The sequence below is a fragment of the Sciurus carolinensis genome, unplaced genomic scaffold, assembly GCF_902686445.1.
Source record: "Sciurus carolinensis unplaced genomic scaffold, mSciCar1.2, whole genome shotgun sequence".
NCBI classification, from domain to species: domain Eukaryota; kingdom Metazoa; phylum Chordata; class Mammalia; order Rodentia; family Sciuridae; genus Sciurus; species Sciurus carolinensis.
In genome coordinates, this window is record NW_025920137.1 from 1,611,518 (window position 1) to 1,636,729 (window position 25,212).

General features: G+C 33.8%; 2 pseudogenes; both read left to right on the top strand.

The window, feature by feature from the left end:
• Positions 1 to 143: 143 nt before the first annotated feature.
• On the top strand, positions 144 to 3,173 carry LOC124974218 (DNA mismatch repair protein Msh2-like; annotated as a pseudogene).
• An 18,582-nt stretch (positions 3,174 to 21,755) lies between these two features.
• LOC124974189 (GATOR complex protein NPRL3-like) lies at positions 21,756 to 23,462 on the top strand (annotated as a pseudogene).
• Positions 23,463 to 25,212: the final 1,750 nt, after the last annotated feature.

A 25,212-nucleotide genomic window follows, 5' to 3' on the forward strand; every position in this document is an offset into this window, starting at 1 on the left:
TTTTCTTCAAAATGAATATGAATTTGTGATTTTATAACAGTATTATCTCATTTGTTCTTTCTGGACTTATATCTACCTGAGATAGATAGGCAGGCAGGCAGGCAGATTGGTAGATGAACAGATAGAAGATAGATATCATCGAAATGGCGGTGCAACCGAAGGAGGCGCTGCAGCTGGAAAGCGCAGTTGAGGTCGGTTTCGCGCGCTTCTTCCAGAGCATGCCAGAGAAGCCAACCACCACCGTGCGCCTCTTCGACCAGGGCGACTTTACACTGTTCACAGCGAGGACGCGCTGCTGGCTGCCCGCGAGGTGTTCAAGACCCAGGGGGTGATCAAGTACTTGGGACCAGAGCAAAGACTCTGCAGAGTGTTGTGCTTAGTAAAATGAATTTTGAATCTTTCGTAAAAGATCTTCTTCTGGTTCGTCAATATAGAGTTGAAGTTTATAAAAACAGAGCTGGAAATAAGGCATCCAAGGAGAATGATTGGTATTTGGCATTTAAGGCTTCTCCTGGCAATCTTTCTCAGTTTGAAGACATTCTGTTTGGTAACAATGATATGTAAGCTCCCATTGGAGTTGTGGTTGTTAAAATGTCCACAGTTGATGGTCCACGGCAGGTTGGAGTTGGGTATGTTGATAACATACAGAGGAAGCTAGGACTGTGTGAATTCCCTGATAACGATCAGTTTTCCAATCTGGAGGCTCTCCTAATTCAGATTGGACCATGTGTGTTACCAGGAGGAGAGAATGCTGGAGATATGGGGAAACTGAGGCAGGTTATTCAGAGAGGAGGAATTCTGATCACAGAAAGAAAAAGAGCTGACTTTTCCACAAAAGACATTTATCAGGATCTAAATCGGTAGTTGAAAAGCAAAAAGGGAGAACAGATGAATAGTGCTGTCTTGCCGGAAATGGAGAATCAGGTTGCAGTTTCATCACTGTCTGCAGTAATTAAGTTTTTAGAACTCTTATCAGATGATTCAAATTTTGGGCAGTTTTAATTGACCACTTTTGACTTCAGCCAGTACATGAAACTAGATATTGCAGCAGTTAGAGCTCTCAACCTTTTCCAGGGTTCAGTTGAAGACACTACTGGCTCTCATTCTCTGGCTGCATTACTGAATAAGTGCAAAACCCCTCAAGGACAAAGACTGGTTAACCAGTGTGTTAAGCAGCCTCTCATGGATAAGAACAGAATAGAAGAAAGATTAAAGTCAGTGGAAGCTTTTGTAGAAGATGCAGAATTGAGGCAGAGTTTACAAGAAGATTTACTTCGTCAATTCCCAGATCTTAATCCATTTGTCAAGACATTTCAAAGACAAGCAGCAAACCTTCAAGATTGTTACTGACTCTATCAGGGCATAAACCAACTCCCTAATGTTATACAGGCTCTGGAAAAATATGAAGGGAAGGTCATCGTCTTCCACTGGCACACACAGCTTTGCTTCAGATATACGTGAAACAATGAGAAAGAAAACACCTGCCTAAGCCAACCAGATTAACCAAACTGACTATCAGCAAGGTGGTAGATGTTGCAGCCAGATCACCCTCGCATCCAGAAATAGCTATTTGAAAAGATACAGACCTTTATTCATCATTTCCCTTTCCTACCCCACTCTGGAGATTAAACCTAGGCCTTGCACATGCTAGGAAAACACCAGGTATTGATGTTGGCAGCTTTTGTGACTCCTCTTATTCATCTTCGTTCTGATTTCTCAAAGTTTCAGGAGATGATAGAAACAACTTTAGATATGGATCAGGTGGAAAACCACGAATTCCTTGTAAAACTTTCATTTGATCCTGATCTGAGTGAATTAAGAGAAGTAATGGATGACTTAGTCCACACTAATAAGTGCAGCCCGAGATCTTGGTTTGGACCCTGGCAAACAGATTAAATTGGATTTCAGTGCACAGTTTGGCTATTACTTTCATGTAACCTGTAAGGAAGAAAAGGTTCTTCGAAACAATAAAAACTTTAGTACAGTAGATATCCAGAAGAATAGTGTTAAATTTTCTAACAATAAGTTGTCTGCTTTAAATGAAGAATACACTAAAAATAAAGCTGAATACGAAGAGGCCCAAGATGCCATTGTTAAAGAATTTGTCAATATTTCTTCAGGCTATGTAGAGCCAATGCAGACACTAAATGATGTGTTAGCTCAGCTAGATGCTGTTGTCAGCTTTGCTCATGTGTCAAATGGACCACCTGTTCCATATGTACGACCCGTCATTTTGGAGAAAGGACAAGGAAGAATTATATTAAAAGCATCCAGACATGCTTGTGTTGAAATTCAAGATGAAGTTGCATCTATTCCTAATGATGTACACTTTGAAAAAGATAAACAGATGTACCACATCATTACTGGTCCCAATATAGGAGGTAAATCAATATATATTCGCCAAACTGTGGTAATAGTACTCATGGCCCAAACTGGATGTTTTGTACCATGTGAATCAGCAGAAGTATACATTGTGGACTGCATCTTGGCTCAGGTCGGGGCTGGTGACAGTCAGTTAAAAGGAGTCTCCACATTCATGGCTGAAATGCTGGAAACTGCTTCTATCCTCGTCTGCAACCAAAGATTTTTTAATAATCATAGATGAATTGGGAAGAGGAACCTCTACCTATGATGGATTTGGACTAGCATGGGCTATATCCTATTACATTGCAACAAAGATTGGTGCTTTCTGCATGTTTGCAACCCATTTTCATGAACTTACTGCCTTGGCCAATCAGATACCAACTGTTAATTACCTACATGTCACAGCACTAACCACTGAAGAGAACTTAACTATGCTTTATCAGGTGAAAAAAGGTGTCAGTGATCAGAGTTTTGGAATTGACGTTGCAGAGCTTGCTAATTTCCCTAGGCATGTAATAGAGTGTGCCAAACAAAAAGCCCTGGAACTCGAGGAGTTTCAGAGTATTGGAGCCTCACAAGGACATGATGAAACAGAACCAGCAGCAAAGAAGTGCTGTCTGGAAAGAGAGCAAGGTGAAAAAATTATTCTGGAGTTTCTATCCAAGGTGAAGCAAGTGCCTTTTACTGAAATGTCGGAAGAAAACATTACAATAAAATTAAAACAACTGAAAGCTGAGGTGATAGCAAAGAATAATAGTTTTGTAAATGAAATCATTTCACGAATAAAGGTTACTACATAAAAAAAAAAACAATGGAATGAAGATAGTGTTGATAAACTGTAGTCTGTAAGACTTTTGTTTCATATTAACCCCTTTTCCACAGTGTTTGAGTGATTGACTAATGGTGCCCATAGGATATCAATTTAATAAAATACATAGTGATAGTACATTTTCAAAAATCTTTATTTTGGAAATTGAGAGCTGTAACTAAGGACTATTTAAATGGACACAAACAGTAGTAAGCAATGTGCCGAATTTTATAAATAAAGTCATGTTAAAAAAAAAAGAAGACAGATATCATCACTATACTTAAACACATATTAAGACCTGCACAGAGTGCACAGAATTAGAATGACTGACAATCCTATTTGGCAGATTTATGATTTTTCAGGCTTTGCCCACATTTTAATTTACTAAATAATATTTTTCAAAAATTCTAATTACATTTTATTTTTAGAACCATTTAGATTTAGAGGAAAAAAATGCAAAGATGTACAGAGAAATTCAACATGTCCACAACCAGTTTCTCCAACTATAAAAATCTTTGAAGATTATGGTATGCTTGCAACCAGTAAACCAACATAGACATGTTATTATTGGCTACATATTCTGTTGTGCATTCTCTTGGAGGTCATCTTTACCTTAATGGCAAAATACACTTTTGGAAGAGTTAGAGTCAAGGCCATAGTTTTCAAACATTTCCATAAGTTTAAATGGACAGGAGGAAGTAAATATCAGGAAGAGTGAGCCTCTGTTGACCTCCTTCCTTCAAACCTGGCTATTGAACTCCAAAGGCTCTATGCTTTCCATAAGAGGGAGTCATAGCTTTTAGCTTCAAAACACTGTGGGTAAATATTAGGGAAAAGCAATATATGATAGTTTAAAATTTTTCTTTCTTTCTTTATTTTTGCTATGTTTATTTTGGATTTAGCAACAATGTGGTAGCTAATTAGTTATTTTCATCTTGTAAGAAAATAAGTGATATCATGAAGAATAAATATGCCATGTTTTTATTTTAACTTGTCTGCTTGCAGAGACCACTGATGCTACTGAGCTTCCATGGCAGGAGCCTCAAGAATCAGTAAGGGGCTTAAATTCTAAGCACAATAAAAGAGAGCCAGCAGATAAATTCTCTCTCTGCTCCCCACACAACCCATGCGATCTTACCTGAATGTTTACTTATGCTAGTAGCTTCAGCTCCTCTGATGACATTCACTGAGGAAGAGCACTGAGCTACTCTTATTGCAAAAAGGTGTTCATTTTGACCTTTTCTTTTTTTTTTTTTTTTTCGCATGGGATCTATCTTTATTTATGATTTAAATAAGCAACATCTAGCATATAGGTAAACAGAATATAGTTAGGCTTTTAAAATACATTTAAAATACAATATCAGTCATTTAATTGGCATATTTATCCCATTTACATTTAATATAAACTTTGGCATGAAGAGATTGTATTTGACCTCTTGTTATTTGGTTTCTACTTGCTTCCTCCATTTTTTCCTATTCTTATATCAGATAATTTTTTTTTTTTTATTTATTTATTTTTTTTTACGTTTACATAGGGTAATGATGTTTATTATATTTTTCCCCTCCCCCCCCCACCCCTCCCACCCCTCCCCACCCCTCCCACCCCTCTTTTCCCTCTACACAGTCCTTCTTTCCTTCATTCTTACTGCTCTCCTTAGCCTAACTCTAAACCTAACCCTAAACCTAATGCTAGCCCCTCCCACCCCCCATTATATGTCCTCATCCGCTTATCAGCGAGATCATTCGTCCTTTAGTTTTTTGAGATTGGCTTATTTCACTTAGCATGATATTCTCCAATTTCGACCATTTGCCTACAAATGCCATAATTTTATCATTCTTCATTGCGGAGTAATATTCCATTGTATAAATATGCCACAGTTTCTTTATCCATTCATCAACTGAAGGACATCTAGGTTGGTTCCACAATCTGGCTATGGTGAATTGAGCAGCAATGAACATTGATGTGGCTGTATCTCTGTAGTATGCTGATTTTAAGTCCTTTGGGTATAGGCCAAGGAGTGGGATAGCTGGGTCAAATGGTGTTTCCATTCCAAGCTTTCTGAGGAATCTCCACACTGCTTTCCAGAGTGGTTGGTTCAACATTCGGAAATCAATAAATGTCATTCACCATATCAACAGACTTAAAGTTAAGAATCACATGATTATTTCAATAGATGCAGAAAAAGCATTTGATAAAATACAGCATCCCTTCATGTTCTTTATTTTTGATATTTAAAAAAAAGTCTTATGTTTTCATCTTTTCTGCTTTCTTGGAAATAGTAGTATTTATCTAAAGTAGTCTTAGCCTAAATGTTCTCTTGCCACAGGCTATGCCCCACCACCCCTGGGAAGCTGAGCTAAATTAGTTTCTAAATGAAAATGCAATATATATTTAAATAAAAGTTATATATAAATATAAAATTATTTATGTAAAAGTTACTATATGATCATATGGCTGAGAGCATCTAAAAATTAAAGAAAATGTTTCCAAACAGATAAAATTAGGGTTCAGTGGTTGAGATACTAGAAGGTGGTTGCATATTCTAATAATAATAATGATAATAGAATTTCAATATCAAGAAAACAAAATGGAATTAGCCAAAGTTAAGTTTTATAAGCTAAGAGAATTTATTCATTCATTTAGCAAAGCAATTTCCAAATGTTGGCTTGTGCTAGTACTGGGGAATACAAAAGTAAAAAGAAACAAACCACATCAAGTAAATAGAATTTCTGACAGTAGGAAGATTATCTTTTGACACAGGGGTGCTATAAATGGATCAAGAAATTATACTATCCTGTATGTAAAATTTAGATCCATCTGTGGCCTAAAACTGGTAATTTATCATTATTCTTTTTCATATCTCAAATCATATAAAGGTATTTTATTCCACAAACCCCTTTAGATAGTTTGTTATGAGAGTAAGTAGTAACACATAAAGAAAAAAGACTACAGTACAATATTAGAAGTTTGAATGTAGGTCTTGTGAACATTCCAGAAAGAAAGCTGAGTTTAACAGCTAAAAAATTTGTTTTTGTTTTGTTTTGTTTTTTTCTCAGTTAAAAGGTAAGATGGACTCAAATTCTCCCCCCACCCCCTTGGTACTATTTCTTATGCAGTGGGGCTATTTTTAGTAACAGGAACTTGACATCAACTGAGTATTTGCAATAGTATGAATCTTGGGCCTTCATTTTCAGTGACTCAACCTTTCAGTGGACACCCATTTTGCTTCCTCCTTAGAGTGGAGTCCAGAGCTGAGAATCTCCAGGCCAATGAGCCAGGATCACAGCTCTGGGTTCTGTGCAACTAACTCCAGCTTCTTTCCAAATAGTGCCCTATGCTGACCTTCTCTTACTGGTTTTCCAGAGCCTTTGTAAATTTACCCAAACGTGTCTATTAACACCTAGAGTGTTGTCCTTAAACTCTTTTTGGAGATCTTTTCTTAGATTGTTTTGATTTTCTTCTCTTTCCTTTTCTCTATTTTTTTTTTTTTTTTAGATTTCTGAATTTGTTCCCCTTCCTTGATTAACCTTTTATTAATATCTATCATCTATTAATTTATTTAATCCTTAAAAAAACAGTTGTGTGATTTTACTGAATAGACAACCATATTGAAAGGTTAATAAATATTCATGATGGCAAAATAATTGTATCTAAATTATTTTCATTTTAAAATTCAGAGATATATTGCCATTATACCTAATTTATATAGTTCCTGAATTTGTGTTTGACCTTTATTTATATTTTTAAAATTTTTTATTTGGATTATTAAATATATAAAATCATCAATAATATAAAAATGAAGCAAGATCCATTTGATAATCTTTATCAATAATTTTGTCAAAAATGGAATTTTAGTCAAAAGTGGGAGAACATTTATTTGATGACAATTTTAGATACTAAAACTATCAGTTTTTCTAAAATATAGGAGATACAAAAAATGGAGGAACACATGCATGAAGAAACTTGTTCTCTGATATAAAAAGGTATGTGAGAATCACTCCATCTAAGCTAATCGTTAATGCTAAATTAGAAATCATCATAAATAAAGATGATAGTATTATCAGAAAAAAAAGTTCTCCTATTTTCTTTCCATATATTATGATAAATATAAGAATCAACCACTTAGAAAATGTTAAAACCACTGGCTAATCTGCTAGTTAGGAATGATATGTGCTTATCCCATTTTAAAATTTATCTCAACAAAATTTTTATTCTGGTCTCTATAATGTTAATATCTCATAATTTGTACATTTAACAAGTAAGACTTTTCCAAGTCTTTAAGGCAAACCTTAAAGTTCAATGTATTTTTAAGTATGGATAAAATAAAATTATCAATATTGCACAAGATGAGTTAGTCAGGTTCCTATCATTTTAGGATATTGTCAAAAATGGAGATGAGCAAATATCAAAACAGAGTCTATATTATAGTTTTAAAATACTTTTTTCAATTGGTATTTTCCCATTGTAGAAAAAGTGTTCTCAAGACTGTCACTATGTTTAAACAGTTTACTCTGTAGCCAGGTGTGGTGAGGTGGAGTTACTGTTGAGGGGATTTCTATGCTGGGTAATAACAGGTGAGCAGGGGATGAACTGTGTATTCTGCCAGCACAGTTTAAACCAGTAGAATTGTTTTCCTTTAATTTCAGTTTAATGTCTCTGAAAGGTATTTATGGAGTTTGTATTCTTTTATAAATATGTTTGCATCCTGACCATTAACACAAATCCTTGAATTTGATTTTTCTGTTCAGGACAATGTAACTAAATTCTTTTCTCCTAAATAACTGCATAGGAATTAACAGCAAAAGTCCACCGAGTTTATTTTCTAGAAGATAAAGGACTGGAAATATTCAGTAGCAGAGTATGGTATGGAATAGAATCTGTTTATCCATTTTGTGATTCTTCATTTAGTAAAAGAATTATGGTTTGGTTTGTAGACATTTGGAAAAGACACTGTAAGACTAGAACATGTTTATGAACTTGTCATTACTAGACAGACATCAAACTAGATTTTGTTCATCAATAAGAAATACATGGAATAAATCAACAAGAAATAGTTTGAAACAAGTTAATACAGTTACTAAAATCTTTTGTTATTTTATTTTGGGATATTTACCTGAAAACGTGGCAGAAGATGGCAGTATAGATCCTTTTAATTTAGACAAAGTTTAACATTCAATTTATTTAGAAAGTTTTAATATATACAAAAACTTTTCATTAAAATAATTTATAATTTTGTCATTACTTAAATGTCATTTGATTAAAGTCATGGTTTATATTATTACTATTATCAGATGATTTATTATATAAAATGTCATTTCTTATATATAAACATATCAACTGATAAACTATAAGACTGTTTAAAAAAGTAAAATTTAAGCAAATACTGCCTAATGTAATTATTTTTAATTTGTAATGTCACTTTCCATGGTGTTAGATGCATACTTTAATAATAAATACATAAGATTTCAACAATAATACAATCATTAAACTCAATCTGGAAATTTTTTAAAAATATGGAAAAGGTGAAAAAAATCAAAGATTATTTTCTTGGTAGTAGTTTACTTCCTCAGTGTGTTCAGCAACTTTGCTGAGATTTTTCTGGCAAAGCAAATTAAAATAATCAATATGGAAGATATACCAGAACTAACATAAACCAGTAGAGAAGGTAAATTAACCAACAAACATGGAATACCATAAATTGATTTTAAATAGAAAAAAACATTCAATTGCTACATTGTAATGGTTGTTGAATTGACTTACTTGAATTGAATTCCTTAAGGTAACTTTTTTAATAAACTGTGACCTATGTTGAATTTACAAGTATATTGTAACTTCAGACTTAAGACTGACTTTAGTAGCTCATCACCTAATTTTTTGAGTTCATTTTGTTTAATTGAACTCTTCAGTTTTCAAATGCCTCATAAGATAATATGAAGCAAAATATATTGGAGAGTTCATTTTAAAAAGTTAGTATTTGAAGCTAAGAAAATAGGGTTTATGTGTTACTCTCCTCATTCCAAATACTTTCCCATTTCAACATGCACTTTTTTTAAGCAGTGCAATAAAATGATAGTGCATGGATAAACTATATAGAAATACTTTTATCTTCTGAAATGTACAGATGACTTTAAGTATCAATATTCCATTTTTAACCCAGTATGTTAATATTTAAACCCGTGAAAACAAAAATAAACAATGTTACCTTACCAATATTCCTTTAATCCTTGATAACTCACAATTAAAAGAGATAGGAACAATATAAACAATGATTTTGAGAAGGGAAGAAAATCTTTCTAAATTATCAAGACATCTAATAGTTTTTCACCAGAACATATTTTTTTTGATTTTTTTTTATTGTAAACAAATGGGATACATGTTGTTTATCTGTACATGGCATAAAGGCATACCATTTGTGTAATCATAAATTTACATAGGGTAATGTGTTTTGATTCCTTCTGTTATTTTTTTTCCTTCCCCCCCACCTCTCCCACCCCTCTTTTCCCTCTATACAGTCCTTCCTTCCTCCATTCTTGCCCCCCTCCCTAACCCTAACTCTAACCCTAACACTAACCCCCCCCATTATGTGTCATCATCCACTTATTAGCGATATCATTCGTCCTTTGGTTTTTTGAGATTGGCTTATCTCACTTAGCATGATATTCTCCAGTTTCATCCATTTGCCTGCAAATGCCATAATTTTATCATTCTTTATGGCTGAGTAATATTCCATTGATATATATATACCACAGTTTCTTTATCCATTCATCAATTGAAGGACATCTAGGTTGGTTCCACAATCTGGCTATTGAGAACTGAGCAGCTATGAACATTGATGTGGCTGTATCTCTGTAATATGCTGATTTTAATTACATGGTTCTTTTTAGTATGCTGAGTTGTGCTTAGGGAGAATTGGTAGCTTAAAATTGTATACTCTCAAATGCCGACCCAGTCTTAACATCTATCAAAATAATATGAAAATAGTAATACCATGTTAAAACACATAATTATAATAGCACTCGTTTTACCCATCTACACACTCAACTGCATGGTCAAGGAAAAATTAAGCCAAAGTGAACAGGAATTGTTATTTCAAATGCATCATCTGTTTTGTTCTTTAAAAATCCATTTTTTTCTTTTATAATCTCTAAATACAAGCATACAAAGAAAATATTATTAATAAGCATTGCAATATGTGAAATACTAGCTAATATCTTGTGTATCTGAAATGTATAAACTAGAGAAATTTAATAATATATTTTCATGTGTGTCTAAGTATAATAAAGAGTAGTGAGTTGGGGATAAAAATAAGTTAGCTGGATAGTAGAAATCAATGAAAGAATAAATTCAAGTCTCCTGTGTGGCCCATAGGATTGTCTAACACAAAATATGAATGTAAAAGGAAGCACTAGAGAAGAGAGACTCACTGGCATACAATAGAAGGAGCACATTTGTCTTCCACAGGATGCAGGGGAAGCTGTCTTCTTAGGAGAGTGAAAAACTTCAAGCTAGAGAGTAGATAGGAAATGGTAGAAGTTAAATTTAAATGAAGAAAGATATCCTAAGAATTGATATTGGAGTTAGGTGTAACCATGGAATGCTAGAACAGAAGAGGGAAATGGGTAAAATGATAAGGAAACAGAGAATGTGCATGCATTTTCCTTTATGATTGGCAATGCCAGGTATGTTGGATTTAGAAGGCAAAACGTAGTTCTGAAGAAATAATTTAGGAATTTACCTGGCAGATGGTGGATTTGCAGTCCTTCTTTTTGTCCTTATAATATAATAGGTAGATATGATTTAGAGCCAGTTGAGATATATTTTTTAACTTTAAATTTCATATTCTCTGATATTTAATATACTGTTATCATCTTTCCCAAAACTATCAAAGACATAATTTTTAAACAATGTTGATAGATTTTTTTAAGAAAGATTGATAAATTAGCTCCTTTAATTATGCTATTTTTCATATTGTTACCAAATAACTTAAAAGGGGATGGAGAAAAAGAAAGAAGATGATTTTCCAATAAATGCAATTCATTTATTTCCAATAAATTCTGTAATCTAACTTATTTGCTTTTTCATATTCCTATTGACTGGGGGAAAATATGTCTATAATGTGTACAATTGTTCTGTATGTCATCTGGGTAATCTATTAATAAATCAAAATTTTGATGATTGCCATACTTATATGACAAGATTTTAAAAAGAAAGTTAAAATACATTAACTGTTCAAATCTCACATTGCCTATTCCATGCCACTGCAGTGTATTAAGTGTTGGCAAGATTAGAAGGCAAATTCTGATGAAGGAAACTTGATGCTTGAACTGCAAAAGTTTGTAATTTCATTATTGTCCTCTAACCTCAGTGTGATAGGGGTTGGGTCCAAGAGCATGATGCAGTTAGACCTTGGCTTTACCTAAATCTAACCAACTATGGTGGATGAAAATAAAGCAAAGCCAGCAAAAGTCTCTATGAAGAAAGTAAAGTGAGCCAAGAGGAGAAAAACAGAAAGTAGTCCCTACAGGGTATTGTTAAAAATCAATTTGACAAATGATACTAATAAATAGGCTGAGTACTTGAGGACTGAGAAGGACTCATTGAATCTTAAAATAGATAAATTATTGACAACCTCAGTGACTGCTGGAGAAAAAAAATCAGAAGTTATACAGAACATCTGAAAAGAAAAAATATATATGAGGAACATGCAGTCTACTTTCAAAGAACACTATTCCATTCTTAGCATATAAAAGTATATTTTTAACATACTATAATTGCATGTATGTTTCTGTCCTACAAGAAAATTGAATTTATTTTAAAATTTTATTTATTTATTTATTTATTTACATTTAAGTAGACAATTATTGTACTGCTCAAGAATAACATTATTTTCCGACTAACCTTTGTCATGAAAGAGAACTATCTAAATCACAAAGTGCAGTGTTTTTTTCCCCAATGTGCACAAATGCAGTACAACTTTTCATTCCTCTGCTTGTACACGATGTAGAGTCACACCATTTGTGTTATCATACATGTACATAGGGTAGTGATGTTTGTCTCATTCCACCATCTTTCCTTCCCCCTGCACCCTCCCCTCCCCTCATTTTCCTCTACACAATCCAAAGTTCCTCCATTATTCCTTACTCTCAAACCCCATTATGTATCGGCATCCATTTATCAGAAAGAACATTGACCCTTTGGTTTTTTGGGATCAGCTTACCTCACTTAGCATGACATTCTCCAGTTCCTTCCATTTACCTGCATGTGCCATAATTTTATTCTTTTTTATGGCTGAGTAATATTCCATTGTGTATATTTACCACAGTTTCTTTATCCATTCATTTACTGAAGGGCATCTAGGTTGGTTCCACAATCTAGCTATTGTAAATTGAGCTGCTATAAACATTGATGTAGCTGCTTTACTGTAATTTGCTAACTTTAAGTCCTTTGAGTATAAGCCAAGGAGTGGGATATTTGGGTCAAATAGTGGGTCCATTCCAAGTTTTGTAAGAAAGTGCCATACTGTTTTCCAGAGTGGTTGCACTAATTTGGATCCCACCAGCAAGGTATGAGTGTACCTTTTTCCCCATATCCTTGCCAACACCTATTGTTGCTTGTATTCTTGGTAATAACCATTCTAATTGGAGTGAGATAAAATCTTAGGGTAGTTTTGATTTGCATTTCTCTAATTACCAGAGATGTTGAATATTTTTTTCATATATTTGTTGATTAATTGTATATCTTCTTATGTGAAGTGTCTGCTCAGTTCTTTAGTCCATTTATTGATTGAACTATTTGTATGTTTAGTGTTAAGTTTTTTGAGTGCTTTATAAATTCTGGAGATTAGTGCTATATCTGAAGTGCATGTAGTAAAGATTTTCTCCCACTCTATAGACTCTCTCTTCACATTATTGATTGTTTCCTTTGCTGAGAAAAAGTTTTTTAGTTTGAATCCATCCCATTTGTTGATTTTTATTTTTATTTCTTGGACTTCGGGAGTTTATTAAGGAAGTCAAGTCCTAAGCCGACATAATGAAGATTTGGGCCTATTTTTCTTCTATTTGGTACAAGGTCTCTGGTCTAATTCTGAGGTCCTTGATTCATTTTGAGTTGAGTTTTGTGCAGGGTGAGAGATAAGGGTCTAATTCTATTTTGCTACATCTGGATTTCCAGTTTTCCTAGCACCATTTGTTAAAGAGGTTATCTTTTCTCCATTGTGTTTTTGGCACCTTTGTCTAGTATGAGATAACTTTATTCATGTGGATTTGTCTCTGTGTCTTCTGTTGGGTACAATTGGTCTATCTGTCTATTTTGGTGCCAATATCATGCTGTTTTTGTTGCAATTTCTCTGTAGTACAATTTAAGGTCTGGTATTGTGATGCCTCCTGCTTCACTCTTTTTGCTAAGTATTGCTTTGGCTATTCTGGGTCTCTTATTTTTCCAAATCAATTTCATGATTGCTTTCTCTATTTCTATGGAAAGAGACATTAGGATTTTAATTGGAATTACATCGAATCTGTATAGCACTTTTGGTAGTATGACCATTTTGACAATATTAATTCTGCCTATCCAAGAACATGGGAGATCTTTCCATCTTCTAAGGTTTTGGTTAATTTCTTTATTCAGTGTTCAGTAATTTTCATTGCAGAGGTCTTTCACCTCTTTTGTTAGATTGATTCCCAATTGTTTTATTTATTTATTTTTTTGACAATACTGTGAATGAGGTAGTTTTTCCTAATTTCTCTTTCAGAGGATTCATCACTTATGAATAGAAATGCATTAGATTTATGACTGTTGATTTCATACCCTGCTACTTTGTGGAATTCATTTATTAGTTCCAGAATTTTCTGGTGGAATTTTTTGGATCCTCTAATTATACAATCATGTCATTGGCAAATAGTGATTGTGTGAGTTTTTCTTTTTCTATTAATATCCCTTTAATGTCTTTCAACTAATTGCTCTGGCTAGAGGGCAATGTGTCTTATTCTCTACAGAGAAAATTCTTCAGGCCTTGTGCTTCCTTCAGAAGAATTTTTGTATCTTGTTCTTTGATTTTTTTCTTCTACATTTATTTAGTATATTCCATAAGAATTTTTTGATACTTACATCTCTTTGATATTATGACAATATATAAAATCTCTAAGGGAACAGATAACTGTGCTTTATTATATCTTCCAATGCATTTTAACAGATACAGTGAATTTTTCAAAGAGCATAAGCACATTTCTCTTTGACTTATTAGCAATTGTTATCAAAGTGGAATTTCATAATATGGAAAATTTAAAGAGCTTAGTCTTTTGTGTATGTTTGTGTGGTTGCATGTATGAAAAATTACAACTTGGTGGAAATAGGAAGGACCAAAAATAATAGAAAATCATAAGAAGAAGTACTGAGTTGGAGAACTTCCATTGCTATCTACCAAGACTTTGCAATTATAATCCATAACCCTGCATAAGACTGGACCCAAAAAAAACAAGTAGACCACTGGAACATTACAGAGATTCAATAAACATACTAATACATAAAGGATATCTAGAATTTTTTTTTACATACAAGTAACACTAAAATATAGTCTGGGAAATATATTCCTTTCATTGATTGAGTTGACTCAATTTGTTCACTATGGAATCATTGAGACTCATGGTACTCAATCTATAAAATCAGTGTTTTACAGATTGTAAAACCACGGCAATTGGTACACTTGAAAAACACTAAACTAAAACATAAATTTTGATATACTTTACATTTAAATTTGAGAGTTTAAAAAATACCAAGACTCTGCTGATATTGTAAAATTGCAGCTCATGAAATAGAATAAAATATTTGTGTATATCTGGCAAAATACTAGCATACAGAATACATTAGGTAAATTAAACATGAATAGGAAAAAAGACAATGTAATAAAATTTTGCATGTGTTAAACCATCCTTGTATGCCATGGGTAAGTCTTGCTTCTCACAATGTCTGATACTTTTAATGTGCCATTGAATATTTTTTTCTCAAATTTTCTTGCGCATTGTGCATCATTGTATATCAGGGATATTGGTCTGTAACTGTTTTCTTGTAATTTCTTTGTGTATATCAGGTATTGACATAATTCTATTCTAGTGTAAGGAAATTTAAATGTTCTTTGATTCAATTTTGGGGGTAGTTTGAGAAAAAATGCAATTAATTCTTCTTTAGTGTCTGGTAAAATTTATTGTTGGGCCATACAATCCTTCTACAGATTTTGGGTTTAGTATTTTTGTTTGTTTCTGTTTTGTTTTGTTTTTCCATAAAGCTTTCATACAGCAAAGGAAACAAAGTGAAAATACAGAGTATAAAGTGGAGAAAATATATTTGAAAAAATATTCTAGCTTCTAAATATATTTGAAAATACTCTAGCTTCTAATATTCTAAGTTAATCAGTAAAGTATTTAATGGCAAGAAAAATGTACTAATAGACATTTCTCCAAATAAAACATAAATGGCCACAAGGTGTATAAAAGAAAAATGCCAAAAATCAATATACAAGGGAAATGCAGAATAAGTTATCATTAAGATGGATATTTTATAAATAAAAATGAAACAAAACAAAACAAAATAAAGGGTACGTTTTAGCAAAGATGAAGAGGAACAGAAATGGAAACCCTTATTCACTGTTGTAGGAATGTAAGTTGTTATAGTCAATGTGAAAAAGAATACAAGGATTCCTCATAAAATTAAAAATAGAAGTGTCATATAATACAGCAATTAATACAGTTTAAAATTAACAAATATACATTTCTGAGTATATATCCAATTATATTAATCAAGGTCTTAAAGATATATATGTACCCTCACACTTTTATGGTATTTTTCTATCAGCCAAAATATGGAAACAGCACAAATATCTATTGATGGATAAATTTCAAAAGAAAATATGGCATGTACACACAATGAAATATCATTCTGCAATAATAAGCAAGGAGATCTTCCCATTCATGATACCATGGGTGAACTGAGAGGACCTCTTCCTGAGTGAAAAGGACAAGAGTTGCATGATTCCCCCTATATGAAGTAATTAAACAAAATATTAAAATTTATAAAAGCAGAGAATTAAACAGTTTTTGCCAGGGTTGGCCTGAGGGAAATAATTCCTCAATAGGTATAGAGCTTCAGTACTGTATGCTAAGGAAGTTCTAGAGATCTTCTGGACCTACAGGTAATGATAGGGTATATATTGAGAATACACCTCATGTTTACCATATATTAAACAAACAAAACCCAAAGGAAGTGTTGGAGATGAGGAATATACTTAGTATCTTGACTATTGAATGTAATGATGGTTTCTTGGGTGTATGCATATGTCCATACACATAAATATAAATATTTGTACGCATGTATATGCAATTTTTCATATATCAAATATAACTCAAAAAGTGTAAACAAATCATATTATAAATTATATGCCCAGTCTCATTCAAAATATTAAATTGAAAAATATTTCCTTGACAGGTACACTTAATGATAATATAGAAAGTGACAAATCCCACCATTCTGCTGAACTAAAATATTTGAATAAAATAAAAATTGTATTTGCTGAATGAAATATTTGAAATTAAATATTTGAAAATATAGAAATAAAATATTTAAATTACTCATTGACCTATTCAATGGCAAAGAATCAATGACTTTAGAATCGTTCCCCTGTAGTCAGCTACATTTCATGTAATGATTGTAAGCATAATACAGTTTTTTTAATAATTTTATAATTCCTATATTAATAGAGTACTCATAAAATTCATTAAAACTTACTAGAGTTTCCAGGAAGTGTTATATTAAAATATTAAATATAGCAATAAAATATATTACTTATAATATTTTATTAGTAAATGTTTATATATGTTATTAATGACACATTTTGTTTTAATGCCTTCTTATTCAAATGGTAATGATTAAAAATTTTTAGTATGAGTAAACAAAAATTATACACTTAATTAAATCACCATTAAAACCATTATGTGGATAATGCCATGAAAATACACTATGTTTATCTTTTCCTGAATTAGCAATAATAATTTAGTATGCATGAAATATACAATGATTATAATTATTATTGGCTGGTTTATATTATTGTATTTAAAAAGATCCTGATAAAATAAACCTAATTTTAATTAAATCTTAACATATGTATTTTTGTACCAAAGGGAAAGATTTTCACATACATAATATATTTCTGTATGCAGTTTGTGTCTCTATGCACAATTATATATATATTTATATATACATAAATTATAATGTACTTCTAATGCTCTCATCTTTACCATGATATAAAGACATCAAGAAACTGTACCATGATGCCAAAAGTAATTTGTACCCTTTGATTTTATTTTCAAATTGACTAATTTAAATTTTAAAGAAAACTAATAAAACAATTTTTCAAAATATAGTAAATTTGGGGGTAAATCATAAAGATATTTCATTTCAGCTCATACCTTTTAATTGAGGTAATTCTGTCAAAGGGGATGTAGGGTCATTGGATCCAAGCAACTGTGAATACATATAATTGGCAAATGAACAATCAGCATTTCAGAACTGGTACTTGAAAGCTTTATAAAGCAGATAACTGATCACTGCATTGTTCAAGACCGGCAGGTGTTCTCACAAATTACCTGAAGTAATTTGCAGTAAAGTACTGCCACAAAGTTTCACATTAAATATGGGTATGATGTATGTAGTTCTTTCTACAGAAGTAAATCAAAGGTAGTTTTCTTCTTTTTTTTTTTCCAGGTATTTACTAATTACCATATAATTATTATCTTTGCCTATAAGAAAATATGTAGAATACATATTTTAAAAATGCAAGGTGACATTTCCAAGAGCTTAAGTTGCCTAAATGGTTAAGATTTAAATTTTTATTTTTAATGAGAAAAATGACACCTATAAAAGAGATTTGTGTGTGTGTTAGTATAGTGGTTACTAGTGGTTATTCATAGATTTGTTTTATAAGTAGTTATTAGACAATTATGCATATTTAAACTTATACACTCATCTATCAAGATGTCATAGAGGTAATTTCACCAGAGGGCATTTTTCCTTTAAGCATTTCTGAAGGCACTTAAACTTTTTTTCCAGAAAATCTTTTAGTTTATATATATATAATTTTTATATGCTTAATTTTTGATAAACCATGTGGGAGTTATGGCAATTTCTATGCTGTCAAAAGATCTTTGCAGTTGGCACAGCACATTTAGGTAGTAAAATCATTTTTTTTCTCTTTTCAACAATAAATTAAACAGCTACTATAACCTATTTACTTTATATAACTCTTAGTTCTTTATCCTTTTGATTTTTTATAACTCTTAGCTTAAATATAAACACCTTTTGCACCTGTGAAAAATATTTTCCTTTATATTTTTTTTCTGTAGGATTCTTTCTAGGTTCATTTGTTTATTGTAGTATTAATCATTTTATTAGAAACAAAGAAAAAGGAACACATTATCCTTTGCCTCCTTGGGTTACAATCATCAAAATCACTCTTCTATTTCTATGTTTTGTCCCACTAGATGTCCTTAGGGATATTCTCTCTGATAGCAATGCTATATTCTGAAATACTCTCTGAAGGACTTGCTGATACTGTTATACAGTAAACCTTCTTAATTCATAGTCAAACTATTCTCTATCAGGAAAATGTGTAGTATAATAAATATATAATGAAGTAGCATTCATTTATCATTATCAAATATTATGCACTGAATAATATATATTATATAATGTATAGTTTTATACAATGAGTGGTGCACTTGGCTTGTTTACACCAGCATCACCATGAACACACAAGCAATGCACTGCATTGTAACATTTTAACAGCAGTAAGATCACTAAGCAACTGGAGTTTTCAACGTCATTATAATTGGATGGGATCATTATCATACATGTGCATCACTGGGTAAGACATCTATTATGCAGTGTCTCATAGCAAAATATTATTATCTCTTATTCAAACTTCTTTGCTACAAATTTTTCTCTCTAATACAGACACATAAATTTTAATGTTTACAAATTAGAAAAATTTAAAGTTGCTGAATTGATAAACGAGTGATTTACATAATTTGTGGCAACAGTTAAGAACAAAGTCTACAGGAAGAAAGTATAGATTCATTGTATTTACTATAATTAGAATTTTATAATGTAATTAAAATGAACACTTATTCTTTACACATGGTCTGATACATGTCCCATAATTTTGATAAAGTTTAAAGTTAACAAATAAAACTTAATCCTTAAGCTATGGGCAAGAAATACCAATTGTAGAGAGAGTTATCACATTTTACTCATTTTCTTCAAATCTAATCATATTTTCATTTTGGGAAGATAAAAACTTCTCAAAGAAATGTCTCTTTTTAAGACAATTAACTAATTTTGGGAGATTTTTACGTAAGATTAGAAAAACATTTCATACCAAAATGTTATAGTTCTCTATGAATTATAAAATGTACATCTCTCAATGATGTGTATCCTTACGTTGCAGATTGAAAAAAAAATTGAATTGCCACCAAATTTTAAGACTACTTTGGCAGGTGACATAAATATATGATTTAAGAAACACACAGGGCCTCATTTTTATTAACTTGATTTGTATGTATTTATTTAGTTATTTTTGTTTAGTTTTCAAAATTACTTGAAAACAATATGGAACAAAATTGGAAGCTTTTGATTTTTGCATTTTCAAAAATGAAGAATTTTAATATAACAGAAAAGAAGAAGAAGGAATAAAAAAAGAAAACTCTGAAAGTCATTTTAGGAATTCCAGAGCTTAATTGGTTACTATCTTCCATCTCAAAATGAACTGTATAAAAATAACGAGAGGGATATAAACTAATATTTAAACAAATGAGCTGAAAACCTCAGGTAACTGAAGCATGTTTCTGAGTGTAGATAATCTGCAGTAGGAGGACTGTGCCTCAGGTACAGAGGTAGGAGACACACAAGGACCTATGACAGCTCCCCAGGGAGCCTTGTCCTCCCTTACGCTTCACACTGGGAAACACACCACCCTCCCGCCCACTCCCATTAATCACAGAGCACCTTTCTTACAGGAAAAAAAATCTAGACAACACCAAAATCCTCTAAATGCTAATGGAAACTGAAGGACATGTATCCATACGGAGTTTACCGAGCTGTCTCTATCCAGGAATCAAAAAAAAAAAAAAAATTATACCCCACTGCTGCTGCTCTTGGCTTGGTTAAGCCCCTGATGGTGGCTTGATTCTCTCACACATACGGAAAACATTATAGATTGTGTTTATTGAATGTTTTACATTTAAATATAATCACAGTTGTACTTAGTACTTATTACATGATAGCATATTTGACAAAAAAATTTGTTTTTTGTTTCAGAAGACTGAGGCAGGAGGATCACAGGTTCAAAATCAGCCTCAGTACTTAGCAAGACCCTAAGCAACTTATTGAGATCCTAAAAAACAACAACAAAAAAATGGGGGGTCTGGAGATGTGACTCAGTGGTAAGTGGTTAAGTACCTCTGGGTTCTATCCCTGGTACAATAAATAAATAAGTAAATAATCATTTTTAAGACTTATAATGCCTACCTTTGGGCTCATAATGACTTATGTTAAGAATTTATTTGTGATGCATGTATTTAACATATTGGTTATATTTATAACAGCAAATCTTCATTTTATATCTTTGTAACTTCTAAATTATTTTTTCCACAAAAAATTCTTTTTAAATGACACATTTTTTACTACCCTTATTATGATGAATCCATTTATTACCTTCATTGACCCATAATTACAAGGTATGATTAAAATGTACTGATAATCTCTGCTACTTTAAACAACCCACATATATTTTCCACTCCCCCTGCCTCAAAATTCATCTTTATCTTTAGGAACACTAAAAATAATTCTTAATTTATGCAGAATTAATTTAGTGTTTTATAACTCTTCAACTAGAATACATCAACATATGATTAACTCTCTAAGGTTTGCCTTTCAAATGATTGATTTTTAAAGAGTTATTTATGTACGTACAGTTTCTTCCAGGAAACACAAAGGATTTTCCCTTGAGGGTTTTTGAAACACAAAAGATACCACTGTATAATTTTCCCAAATGAACTTTTTTTTTTTTTTGGTAGTGCTGGGAATTGAACCAAGGGCCTTGCGCTTGTGAGGCAAGCACTCTACCAACTGAGCTATCTCCCCAGCCCAGAAAATACATTTTTTATTAGACCAGCCTTTATTAAGTTCTTATAATGATGATTGGCACAGGTATGTCACTTATGACACTAAAATTATGTTGACATATCAATGCCACATAAAATATTTTGTATAACCTTAGGTACAGCTAACTTAATAAAGCATGTTTGCCTGCTTATGCTGTATTATCATCAAACTGGCATATGGTTGTCATTTAATTTCTTTCTCATTTACGATTATTACTTTCACTCCACTCTACCTTTACATCATCAATTTCTTGGTAGTATTATAAGCATTACAACTATCACAGAAGAAAACATAGAGTTTTAAGGAGCGCTCCACTGGCGGTCCGCAGTCAGTCTGCTGGCTGCTGTGGGACAATTGGCAGATAAGGCATGTAGCAGATATGCTGTTAACAACGCGGGTGACCATGCCGATGACCAGGATGGTGACTCCAGGTTTTCAGATGTTATTTTGGCAACAATTTTGGCAACCAAGTCTGAAATGTGCGGCCAAAAATTTGAACTGAAGGTAGATAATGTGCTGTTTTTTGGGCACCGGACACTGCTGCAGCATGCTCTGGGGCAGGTCTCCAAAACAGATCCGTCCCGAAGAGGGAAAGCGCCTACCATGATTCTTTTTAATGTGGTGTTCGCCCTGAGGGCCAACGACGACCCTTCGGTGATCAACTGTCTGCATACCCTGTCCCGTTGCATTGCCACGGTCCTGCAGCATGAGGAGCGCCACTGCCAGTACCTCACTCGGGAGTCCAAGATGATCCTGGCGCTGCAGGATGAGGTGTCCGCCGTGGCTGACGCAAATGAGGGTCCGCAGTCCCCGTTCCATCACATCCTGCCCAAGTGCAAGCTGGCAAGCGACCTCAAGGAGGCGTAGGACAGCTTGTGCTTGTCTGGTGGGTGCGGCTCCACATCAACAGCTGGCTGGAAGTGAGCTTCTGCCTACCACACAAGATCCACTATGCTGCCTCCAGTCTGATCCCCCTCTGAGGCCATTGAGCGGAGCCTGGAAGCCATCCGCCCCTACCATGTCTTGCTACTGCTCAGTGATGAGAAGTCCCTGCTGGGTGAGCTGCCCGTCGACTGTTCCCGGTTCTGGTGTGGATGATCAAGACCACATCTGCTGTGAAGAACCTGCAGCAGCTAGCCTAGGACGCTGACCTGGCTTTGCTGCAGTGTTCCAGCTTGCGGCTCACCTGGTGTACTGGGGCAAGGCTGTCATCATCTACCCTCTGTGTGAGAACAACGTCTGTGTGCTGTCTCCCAATGCCAGCGTGTGTCTGTACCGGCACTGGCTGAGCAGTTCTCCCGCCAGTTCCCATCCTACGACCTGCCATTCATCCTTGCCAAGTTCTCCTTGCTCATTTCCTTGTCGGAGTTCAGGAACCCCCTGGCGCCCCCTGCAGGAAACCAGGCTCATCCAGATGGTGGTGTGGATGCTGCTGCACTGGCTCCTCATCCAGCTGCACACCTATGTCTGCCTGATGGCCTCCCCCAGTGAGAAGGAGCCCCGCCTGCGGGAGGAGGACGTCCCTTTCACTGCCCGGGTTGGTGGCCGCAGCCTCAGCACACCCAATGTCTTAAGCTTTGGCTTTCCAACCAGCAGTGATGACATAACCCTCACCAGCCTCAGCATGGACAACTCAGTGCAGAGCTGCTCCCCAGTGGGGATTCACCACTGAACAAGCGGATGACAGAGAGCCTGTGGCCAGTCTGTGAGAGCACGATCGGGCAGCCAGCCTCAGTGTACCTTCTGCCCAGAACCCTGAGGATCTGCGCATGTTTGCCAGGCTCCTTCACTACTTCCGCGGCCACCACCACCTGGAGGAGATCATGTACAATGAGAACACTCGGCGCTCCCAGCTTCTCCTGCTCTTGGACAAGTTCCGCAGTGTGCTGGTGCTGACCGCCCAGGAGGACCCTGTCATTGCTGTCTTCCAGGCGCTGCTCACATGATCCAGGAAAAGAATGGGGCGTGAGGGTAGGCACTGTGGGTGGCCAGCCCTGGCCTGACTGAAGACCTGCAGAGCCCTTGACCTTCTTGCCACCGGCACCTTGCTCCCGTTCAGCAGCCGCTGTGGGGTCATCACACTCTGGGATGTCACTTTCAGTTGGTAAGGAGTAAACAAGTTTTATTCATTAGAAATATTTGAAAATGGAACTTATAGAGATGAAACAAAAAACTTCATAACATGATTTTATTATAGTCGTGTATGTATCACAAAGTAGAATGACTGTTTTAATAGTTTATAACTAGGATCCTTAGTCTCAGAGATTAGTTATTAAATAATTAATATGAACTCAAAAAATTTCACTACAATTATAGCTAAAATAACTGGTAATATAATTTGAGGGTTTTTTTTTAAACTATTCCTTATAGTAGACAAAAAGAATACAAATATGTTTTCCTTTTCTGACATTTATAGGATTTGTTGTATAAAACATATAAAAATACTTTTATTTTAAAAATTTAAGATTAGTTTAGATATTATTCAAATGCAAAATTCTACAGCGTTTTAACAAAACCTTGTTCAATTTTGAGCTTTTATAATCCAATAAACCACTAGTTCCACCATTTTGGGGGTTTTTATTTTTTCATAAGTATTTACCATGAAATTATTTTAAATGTGTTTTTACATATGTGGAAGATACAGAAAAAAAAACTAATAAATAATTTCAAATAATTCTCATCTTTGGTACTATTTTGCATTCATGGAATGTACAGAAATGCAATAATAATGTAACTATTTCCCTCAAATTTTCCACATTGATCCATTTTGTGGGTCTAATTTTTTCATGAACTTGAGTAAAACCTGAGACATATTCCAAGAATATTATTTATTAACACTCCTTAATACCAACTTTCAGATAATTTTGTCTCCAAAAGTTTTAGTTCAATAATAAACTTGACCACCCAAGTGCATAGTAATATTTCTGAACTTCGTTAAAAATTAAATTTTTTCTCCTATCCCAGCATAGGCTGCTTCTTCTACAGATGTCTAGAGCAGGATGAGGAAGTGTTACCATTTTTCTTCTGTTCACCAGTGTTGCTTTTCCTCAATGTCCTAATCCACTCGTAGTTATTTAACTTCCTTTTCTGATTCTTCCAGATCTAGAGGGAGGAAGAAGAGGGAAAAGATGTAAGAGTAATGAAGTGGTTTATTGAATTGAAACTGATATAAGTGTGGGTTGATTTCTTATAGCCAAGGAAGATATTGAGAGTGACATTTTTAATTGAGAAGAAATGTGTAGATTTTTTAGAGACTTTCTTTTCTTATACATCAATACCCTTTGAGTTCCTTAACACTTTTTCCTTCATCTGGTTACTCAGCATGTTGTCAGCTTCTGATTTATGATAGTAGACCTCCATTGATTTTGTCTTTTGACATTTCACCCATAACTGTCTTGGAAATTATCCTTTTAAAATGTGTTCAGGTCAGTTTTTATTGTTGTCCATGTCTAAGTGGAGTATATCTAACGTCCTTTGCCAAGACAAACTATAAGTAAGAAGAATGTTTCCAACATAGTCAGCTTATTTGCATTCAGAAGGTCCAGTGATCATCTTATCAAGCTATCGGAATTTCAAGGCATGTGTGTGGAACCAACCATTGTGTACCCTTCTCCCAAACATGTCAAGGGAAATAGGCCAGATTCTCTTAATGATCTCTTAAGACTCTTTTTCTTGGGTTAAGAATGAAGTGGAAGCATCATCATCTGTTAGAGTTCCAAAGAAGGAACTTATACTGTATTAACAGTACATCCCTCCCATTTACCTCTTCAACTGTACTGCTTTCATACAGTCTAAAGAGATAAAAATAAAGCTTACACATTAATTTTTGACTGCT